The following is an 8841-nucleotide window of genomic DNA, read 5'->3' as shown; positions in this document are numbered from 1 at the left end:
ACTGGTAAAACGCTTTGTAGTGTACCGGTAAAGCTTTGTAACTCAGTGTACTGGTAAAACTTTAGAGGTTGTAACTCAGTGTACTGAGTAAAGAACTTTAGAGGTTGTAACCTCAGCGTAAATTGGTAAAACGTTAGAGGTTGTAACTCAGTGTACTGGTAAAGCTTTAGAGGTTGTAACTCAGTGTACTGGTAAAGCTTTAGAGGTTAGTAACTCAGTGTACTGGTAAAGCTTTAGAGGTTGTAACTCAGTGTACTGGTAAAGCTTTAGAGGTTGTAACTCAGTGTACTGAGTAAAGCTTTAGAGGTTGTAACTCAGTGTACTGGTAAAGCTTTAGAGGTTGTAACTCAGTGTACTGGTAGTTCAGTGTACTGAGTAAAGCTTTAGAGGTTTTAACTCAGTGTACTGGTAAAGCTTTAGAGGTTGTAACTCAGTGTACTGGTAAAGCTTTAGAGGTTGTAACGTTAGGGGTTGTAACTCAGTGTACTGGTAAAGCTTTAGAGGTTGTAACTCAGTGTACTGGTAAAGCTTTAGAGGTTGTAACTCAGTGTACTGGTAAAGCTTTAGAGGTTGTAACTCAGTGTACTGGTAAAGCTTTAGGGTTGTAACTCAGTGTACTGGTTAAACTTTAGAGGTTGTAACTCATTGTAAAGCTTTAAGGTTGTAAGCTTTAGAGGTTGTAACTCAGTGTACTGGTAAAGCTTTAGAGGTTGTAACTCAGTGTACTGGTAAAGCTTTAGAGGTTGTAACTCAGTGCACTGGTAAAACTTTAGAGGTTGTAACTCAGTGTACTGGTAAAACGTTAGTTGTAACTCAGTGTACTGGTAAAACGTTAGAGGTTGTAACTCAGTGTACTGGTAAAACGTTAGAGGTTGTAACTCAGTGTACTGGTAAAACTTTAGAGGTTGTAACTCAGTGTACTGGTAAAGCTTTAGAGGTTGTAACTCAGTGTACTGGTAAAGCTTTAGAGGTTGTAACTCAGTGTACTGGTAAAGCTTTAGAGGTTGTAACTCAGTGTACTGGTAGTTAAAGGTTGTAACTCAGTGTACTGGTAAAACTTTAGAGGTTGTAACTCAGTGTACTGGTAAAGCTTTAGAGGTTGTAACTCAGTGCACTGGTAAAGCTTAGAGGTTGTAACTCAGTGTACTGGTAAAACGTTAGAGGTAACTCAGTGTACTGGTAAAGTTTTAGAGGTTGTAACTCAGTGTACTGGTAAAGCTTTAACTCAGTGTACTGGTAAAGCTTTAGTTGTAACTCAGTGTACTGGTAAAGCTTTAGAGGTTGTAACTCAGTGTACTGGTAAAGCTTTAGAGGTTGTAACTCAGTGTACTGGTAAAGCTTTAGAGGTTGTAACTCAGTGTACTGGTAAAGCTTTAGAGGTTGTAACTCAGTGTACTGGTAAAGCTTTAGAGGTTGTAACTCAGTGTACTGGTAAAACGTTAGAGGTTGTAACTCAGTGTACTGGTAAAGCTTTAGAGGTTGTAACTCAGTGTACTGGTAAAACGTTAGAGGTTGTAACTCAGTGTACTGGTAAAGCGTTAGAGGTTGTAACTCAGTGTACTGGTAAAGCTTTAGAGGTTGTAACTCAGTGTACTGGTAAAGCGTTAGAGGTTGTAACTCAGTGTACTGGTAAAGCTTTAGAACTTGTAACTCAGTGTAGGTAAAACGTTAGAGGTTGTAACTCAGTGTACTGGTAAAGCTTTAGAGGTTGTAACTCAGTGTGTAAAGCTTTAGAGGTTTTAACTCAGTGTACTGGTAAAGCTTTAGAGGTTGTAACTCAGTGTACTGGTAAAGCTTTAGAGGTTTTAACTCAGTGTACTGGTAAAGCTTTAGAGGTTGTAACTCAGTGTACTGGTAAAGCTTTAGAGGTTTTAACTCAGTGTACTGGTAAAGCTTTAGAGGTTGTAACTCAGTGTACTGGTAAAACTTTAGGGGTTGTAACTCAGTGTACTGGTAAAACGTTAGGGGTTGTAACTCAGTGTACTGGTAAAGCTTTAGAGGTTGTAACTCAGTGTACTGGTAAAGCTTTAGAGGTTGTAACTCAGTGTACTGGTAAAGCTTTAGAGGTTAAAAGCTAACTCAGTGTACTGGTAAAGCTTTAGAGGTTGTAACTCAGTGTACTGGTAAAGCTTTAGAGGTTGTAACTCAGTGTACTGGTAAAACTTTAGAGGTTGTAACTCAGTGTACTGGTAAAGCTTTAGAGGTTGTAACTCAGTGTACTGGTAAAGCTTTAGAGGTTGTAACTCAGTGTACTGAGTAAAACTTTAGAGGTTGTAACTCAGTGTACTGGTAAAACGTTAGAGGTTGTAACTCAGTGTACTGGTAAAACGTTAGAGGTTGTAACTCAGTGTACTGGTAAAACGTTAGAGGTTGTAACTCAGTGTACTGGTAAAGCTTTAGAGGTTGTAACTCAGTGTACTGGTAAAGCTTTAGAGGTTGTAACTCAGTGTACTGGTAAAGCTTTAGAGGTTGTAACTCAGTGTACTGGTAAAACGTTAGAGGTTGTAACTCAGTGTACTGGTAAAACGTTAGAGGTTGTAACTCAGTGTACTGGTAAAGCTTTAGAGGTTTTAACTCAGTGTACTTGTAAAGCTTTAGAGGTTGTAACTCAGTGTACTGGTAAAACGTTAGAGGTTGTAACTCAGTGTACTGGTAAAGCTTTAGAGTTGTAACTCAGTGTACTGGTAAAGCTTTAGGGTTGTAACTCAGTGTACTGGTAAAACGTTTAGAGGTTGTAACTCAGTGTACTTGTAAAACTTTAGAGGTTGTAACTCAGTGTAACTCAGTGTACTGGTAAAGCTTTAGATGTTGTAACTCAGTGTACTTGTAAAGCTTTGAGGTTGTAACCAGTGTACTGGTAAAGCTTTAGAGGTTGTAACTTAGTGTACTGGTAAAGCTTTAGATTTTAACTCAAACTTTAAAGCTTTAGAGGTTGTAACTCAGTGTAATTTGTAGCTTTAGAGGTTGTAACCTCAGTGTACTGGTAAAGCTTTAGAGGTTGTAACTCAGCAAAACTGGTAAAGCTTTAGAGGTTGTAACTCCAGTGCACTGGTGCTTTAGAGGTTGTAACCAGTGTACTGGTGCTTTAGAGGTTGTAACTCAGTATTGGTAAAACATTAGAGGTTGTAACCTCAGTGCACTAGTAATGCTTTAGATGGTTGTAACTCAGTGTAACTTGTAAAGCTTTTAGAGGTTTGTAACCCAAAGTGCACTGGTGTGCCTTTAGATAAGGTTGTAACTCAGTGCACTGGTAAAGCTTTAGAGGTTGTAACTCAGTGTACTGGTAAAGCTTTAGGAGGTTTGTAACTCAGTGTACTGGTAAAGCTTTAGAGGTTGTAACCCTCAGTGTACTGGTAAAGCTTTAGAGGTTGTAACTCAGTGTACTGGTAAAGCTTTAGAGGTTGTAACCTCAGTGTACTGGTAAAGCCTTTTAGAGGTTGTAACCCAGTGGCACTGGTAAAGTTTTAGAGGTTGTAACTCAGTGTACTGGTAAAACTTTAGAGGTTGTAACTCAGTGTACTGGTAAAGCTTTAGAGGTTGTAACTCAGTGTACTGGTAAAGCTTTAGAGGTTGTAACTCAGTGTACTGGAAGCGTTAAAGCTTTAGAGGTTGTAACCCAGTGTACTGGTAAAACTTTAGAGGTTGTAACTCAGTGTACCTGGTAAAGCTTTAGAGGTTGTAACCCAGTGTACTGGTAAAAGTTTTAGAGGTTGTAACTCAGTGTACTGGTAAAGCTTTAGAGGTTGTAACTCAGTGTACTTGAGGTTTTAACTGTAACTGTTTTAGAGGTTGTAACCCAGCGTACTGGTAAAGCTTTAGAGGTTTTAACTCAGTGCACTGGTAAAGCTTTAGAGGTTGTAACTCAGTGTACTGGTAAAGCTTTAGAGGTTGTAACTCAGTGTACTGGTAAAGCTTTAGAGGTTGTAACTCAGTGTACTGGTAAAGCTTTAGAGGTTGTAACTCAGTGTACTGTAAAGCTTTAAAGTGTACTGGTAAAGCTTTAGAGGTTGTAACTCAGTGTACTGGTAAAGCTTTAGAGGTTGTAACTCAGTGTACTGGTAAAGCTTTAGAGGTTGTAACTCAGTGTACTGGTAAAGCTTTAGAGGTTGTAACTCAGTGTACTGGTAAAGCTTTAGAGGTTGTAACTCAGTGTACTGGTAAAGCTTTAGAGGTTGTAACTCAGTGTACTGGTAAAGCTTTAGAGGTTGTAACTCAGTGTACTGTAAAGCTTTAGAGGTTGTAACTCAGTGTACTTGTAAAGCTTTAGAGGTTGTAACTCAGTGTACTGGTAAAGCTTTAGAGGTTGTAACTCAGTGTACTGGTAAAACGTTGGAGGTTGTAACTCAGTGTACTGGTAAAGCTTTAGAGGTTGTAACTCAGTGTACTGGTAAAGCTTTAGAGGTTGTAACTCAGTGTACTGGTAAAGCTTTAGAGGTTGTAACTCAGTGTACTGGTAAAGCTTTAGAGGTTGTAACTCAGTGTACTGGTAAAGCTTTAGAGGTTGTAACTCAGTGTACTGGTAAAGCTTTAGAGGTTGTAACTCAGTGTACTGGTAAAACTTTAGAGGTTGTAACTCAGTGTACTGGTAAAACGTTAGAGGTTGTAACTCAGTGTACTGGTAAAACGTTAGAGGTTGTAACTCAGTGTACTGGTAAAGCTTTAGAACTCAGTGTTGTAACTCAGTGTACTGGTAAAGCTTTAGAGGTTGTAACTCAGTGTACTGGTAAAGCTTTAGAGGTTGTAACTCAGTGTACTGGTAAAGCTTTAGAGGTTGTAACTCAGTGTACTGGTAAAGCTTTAGAGGTTGTAACTCAGTGTACTGGTAAAGCTTTAGAGGTTGTAACTCAGTGTACTGGTAAAACGTTAGAGGTTGTAACTCAGTGTACTGGTAAAACGTTAGAGGTTGTAACTCAGTGTACTGGTAAAGCTTTAGAGGTTGTAACTCAGTGTACTGGTAAAGCTTTAGAGGTTGTAACTCAGTGTACTGGTAAAGCTTTAGAGGTTGTAACTCAGTGTACTGGTAAAACGTTAGAGGTTGTAACTCAGTGTACTGGTAAAGCTTTAGAGGTTGTAACTCAGTGTACTGGTAAAACGTTAGAGGTTGTAACTCAGTGTACTGAAAGCTTTAGAGGTTGTAACTCAGTGTACTGGTAAAGCTTTAGAGGTTGTAACTCAGTGTACTGGTAAAGCTTTAGAGGTTGTAACTCAGTGTACTGGTAAAGCTTTAGAGGTTGTAACTCAGTGTACTGGTAAAACGTTAGAGGTTGTAACTCAGTGTACTGGTAAAACGTTAGAGGTTGTAACTCAGTGTACTGGTAAAGCTTTAGAGGTTTTAACTCAGTGTACTTGTAAAGCTTTAGGGTTGTAACTCAGTGTACTGGTAAAGCTTTAGAGGTTGTAACTCAGTGTACTGGTAAAGCTTTAGAGGTTGTAACTCAGTGTACTGGTAAAGCTTTAGAGGTTGTAACTCAGTGTACTGGTAAAGCTTTAGAGGTTGTAACTCAGTGTACTTTAGTTGTAACTCAGTGTACTGGTAAAGCTTTAGAGGTTGTAACTCAGTGTACTGGTAAAACATTACAGGTTGTAACTCAGTGTACTGGTAAAGCTTTAGAGGTTGTAACTCAGTGTACTGGTAAAGCTTTAGAGGTTGTAACTCAGTGTACTGGTAAAACGTTAGAGGTTGTAACTCAGTGTACTGGTAAAGCTTTAGAGGTTTTAACTCAGTGTACTGGTAAAGCTTTAGAGGTTGTAACTCAGTGTACTGGTAAAGCTTTAGAGGTTGTAACTCAGTGTACTGGTAAAGCTTTAGAGGTTGTAACTCAGTGTACTGGTAAAGCTTTAGAGGTTGTAACTCAGTGTACTGGTAAAGCTTTAGAGGTTGTAACTCAGTGTACTGGTAAAGCTTTAGAGGTTGTAACTCAGTGTACTGGTAAAGCTTTAGAGGTTGTAACTGTGTACTGGTAAAGCTTTAGAGGTTGTAACTCAGTGTACTGGTAAAGCTTTAGAACTCAGTGTACTGGTAAAACTTTAGAGGTTGTAACAGTGTAAAGCTGGTAAAGCTTTAGAGGTTGTAACTCAGTGTACTGGTAAAGCTTTAGAGGTTGTAACTCAGTGTACTGGTAAAGCTTTAGAGGTTGTAACTCAGTGTACTGGTAAAGCTTTAGAGGTTGTAACTCAGTGTACTGGTAAAGCTTTAGAGGTTGTAACTCAGTGTACTGGTAAAGCTTTAGAGGTTTTAACTCAGTGTACTGGTAAAACTTTAGAGGTTGTAACTCAGTGTACTGGTAAAGCTTTAGAGGTTGTAACTCAGTGTACTGGTAAAGCTTTAGAGGTTGTAACTCAGTGTACTGGTAAAGCTTTAGAGGTTGTAACTCAGTGTACTGGTAAAGCTTTAGAGGTTGTAACTCAGTGTACTGGTAAAGCTTTAGAGGTTGTAACTCAGTGTACTGGTAAAGCTTTAGAGGTTGTAACTCAGTGTACTGGTAAAGCTTTAGAGGTTGTAACTCAGTGTACTGGTAAAGCTTTAGAGGTTGTAACTCAGTGTACTGGTAAAGCTTTAGAGGTTGTAACTCAGTGTACTGGTAAAGCTTTAGAGGTTGTAACTCAGTGTACTGGTAAAGCTTTAGAGGTTGTAACTCAGTGTACTGGTAAAGCTTTAGAGGTTGTAACTCAGTGTACTGGTAAAGCTTTAGAGGTAAAACATTACAGGTTGTAACTCAGTGTACTGGTAAAGCTTTAGAGGTTGTAACTCAGTGTACTGGTAAAGCTTTAGAGGTTGTAACTCAGTGTACTGGTAAAGCTTTAGAGGTTGTAACTCAGTGTACTGGTAAAGCTTTAGAGGTTGTAACTCAGTGTACTGGTAAAGCTTTAGAGCTTTAGAGGTTGTAACTCAGTGTACTGGTAAAGCTTTAGAGGTTGTAACTCAGTGTACTGGTAAAGCTTTAGAGGTTGTAACTCAGTGTACTGGTAAAGTGTACCTGGTAAAGCTTTAGAGGTTGTAACTCAGTGTACTGGTAAAGCTTTAGAGGTTGTAACTCAGTGTACTGGTAAAGCTTTAGAGGTTGTAACTCAGTGTACTGGTAAAGCTTTAGAGGTTGTAACTCAGTGTACTGGTAAAGCTTTAGAGGTTGTAACTCAGTGTACTGGTAAAGCTTTAGAGGTTGTAACTCAGTGTAACTCAGGTAAAAGCTTTAGAGGTTGTAACTCAGTGTACTGGTAAAGCTTTAGAGGTTGTAACTCAGTGTACTGGTAAAGCTTTAGAGGTTGTAACTCAGTGTACTGGTAAAGCTTTAGAGGTTGTAACTCAGTGTACTGGTAAAAAATTTAGAGGTTGTAACTCAGTGTACTGGTAAAGCTTTAGAGGTTGTAACTCAGTGTACTGGTAAAGCTTTAGAGGTTGTAACTCAGTGTACTGGTAAAGCTTTAGAGGTTGTAACTCAGTGTACTGGTAAAGCTTTAGAGGTTGTAACTCAGTGTACTGGTAAAGCTTTAGAGGTTGTAACTCAGTGTACTGGTAAAGCTTTAGAGGTTGTAACTCAGTGTACTGGTAAAGCTTTAGAGGTTGTAACTCAGTGTACTGGTAAAGCTTTAGAGGTTGTAACTCAGTGTACTGGTAAAGCTTTAGAGGTTGTAACTCAGTGTACTGGTAAAGCTTTAGAGGTAGCTTTAGAGGTTGTAACTCAGTGTACTGGTAAAGCTTTAGAGGTTGTAACTCAGTGTACTGGTAAAGCTTTAGAGGTTGTAACTCAGTGTACTGGTAAAGCTTTAGAGGTTGTAACTCAGTGTACTGGTAAAGCTTTAGAGGTTGTAACTCAGTGTACTGGTAAAGCTTTAGAGGTTGTAACTCAGTGTACTGGTAAAGCTTTAGAGGTTGTAACTCAGTGTACTGGTAAAGCTTTAGGGTTGTAACTCAGTGTACTGGTAAAGCTTTAGAGGTTGTAACTCAGTGTACTGGTAAAGCTTTAGAGGTTGTAACTCAGTGTACTGGTAAAGCTTTAGAGGTTGTAACTCAGTGTACTGGTAAAGCTTTAGAGGTTGTAACTCAGTGTACTGGTAAAGCTTTAGAGGTTGTAACTCAGTGTACTGAGTAAAACCCAGCTTTAGAGGTTGTAACTCAGTGTACTGGTAAAGCTTTAGAGGTTGTAACTCAGTGTACTTTGAGGTAACTCAGCTTTAGAGGTTGTAACTCAGTGTACTTGTAAAGCTTTAGAGGTTGTAACTCAGTGTACTGGTAAAGCTTTAGAGGTTGTAACTGGTAAAGCTTTAGTTGTACTGTGTACTGGTAAAGCTTTAGAGGTTTTAACTCAGTGTACTGGTAAAGCTTTAGAGGTTGTAACTCAGTGTACTGGTAAAGCTTTAGAGGTTGTAACTCAGTGTACTGGTAAAGCTTTAGAGGTTGTAACTCAGTGTACTGGTAAAGCTTTAGAGGTTGTAACTCAGTGTACTGGTAAAGCTTTAGAGGTTGTAACTCAGTGTACTGGTAAAGCTTTAGAGGTTGTAACTCAGTGTACTGGTAAAGCTTTAGAGGTTGTAACTCAGTGTACTGGTAAAGCTTTAGAGGTTGTAACTCAGTGTACTGGTAAAGCTTTAGAGGTTGTAACTCAGTGTACTGGTTTAGAGGTTGTAACTCAGTGTACTGGTAAAGCTTTAGAGGTTGTAACTCAGTGTACTGGTAAAGCTTTAGAGGTTGTAACTCAGTGTACTGGTAAAGCTTTAGAGGTTGTAACTCAGTGTACTGGTAAAGCTTTAGAGGTTGTAACTCAGTGTACTGGTAAAGCTTTAGAGGTTGTAACTCAGTGTACTGGTAAAGCTTTAGAGGTTGTAACTCAGTGTACTGGTAAA

The sequence above is a fragment of the Tachypleus tridentatus genome, chromosome 9 (assembly GCF_004210375.1).
Source record: "Tachypleus tridentatus isolate NWPU-2018 chromosome 9, ASM421037v1, whole genome shotgun sequence".
NCBI lineage: Eukaryota > Metazoa > Arthropoda > Merostomata > Xiphosura > Limulidae > Tachypleus > Tachypleus tridentatus.
This window is presented reverse-complemented; position numbering follows the sequence as displayed.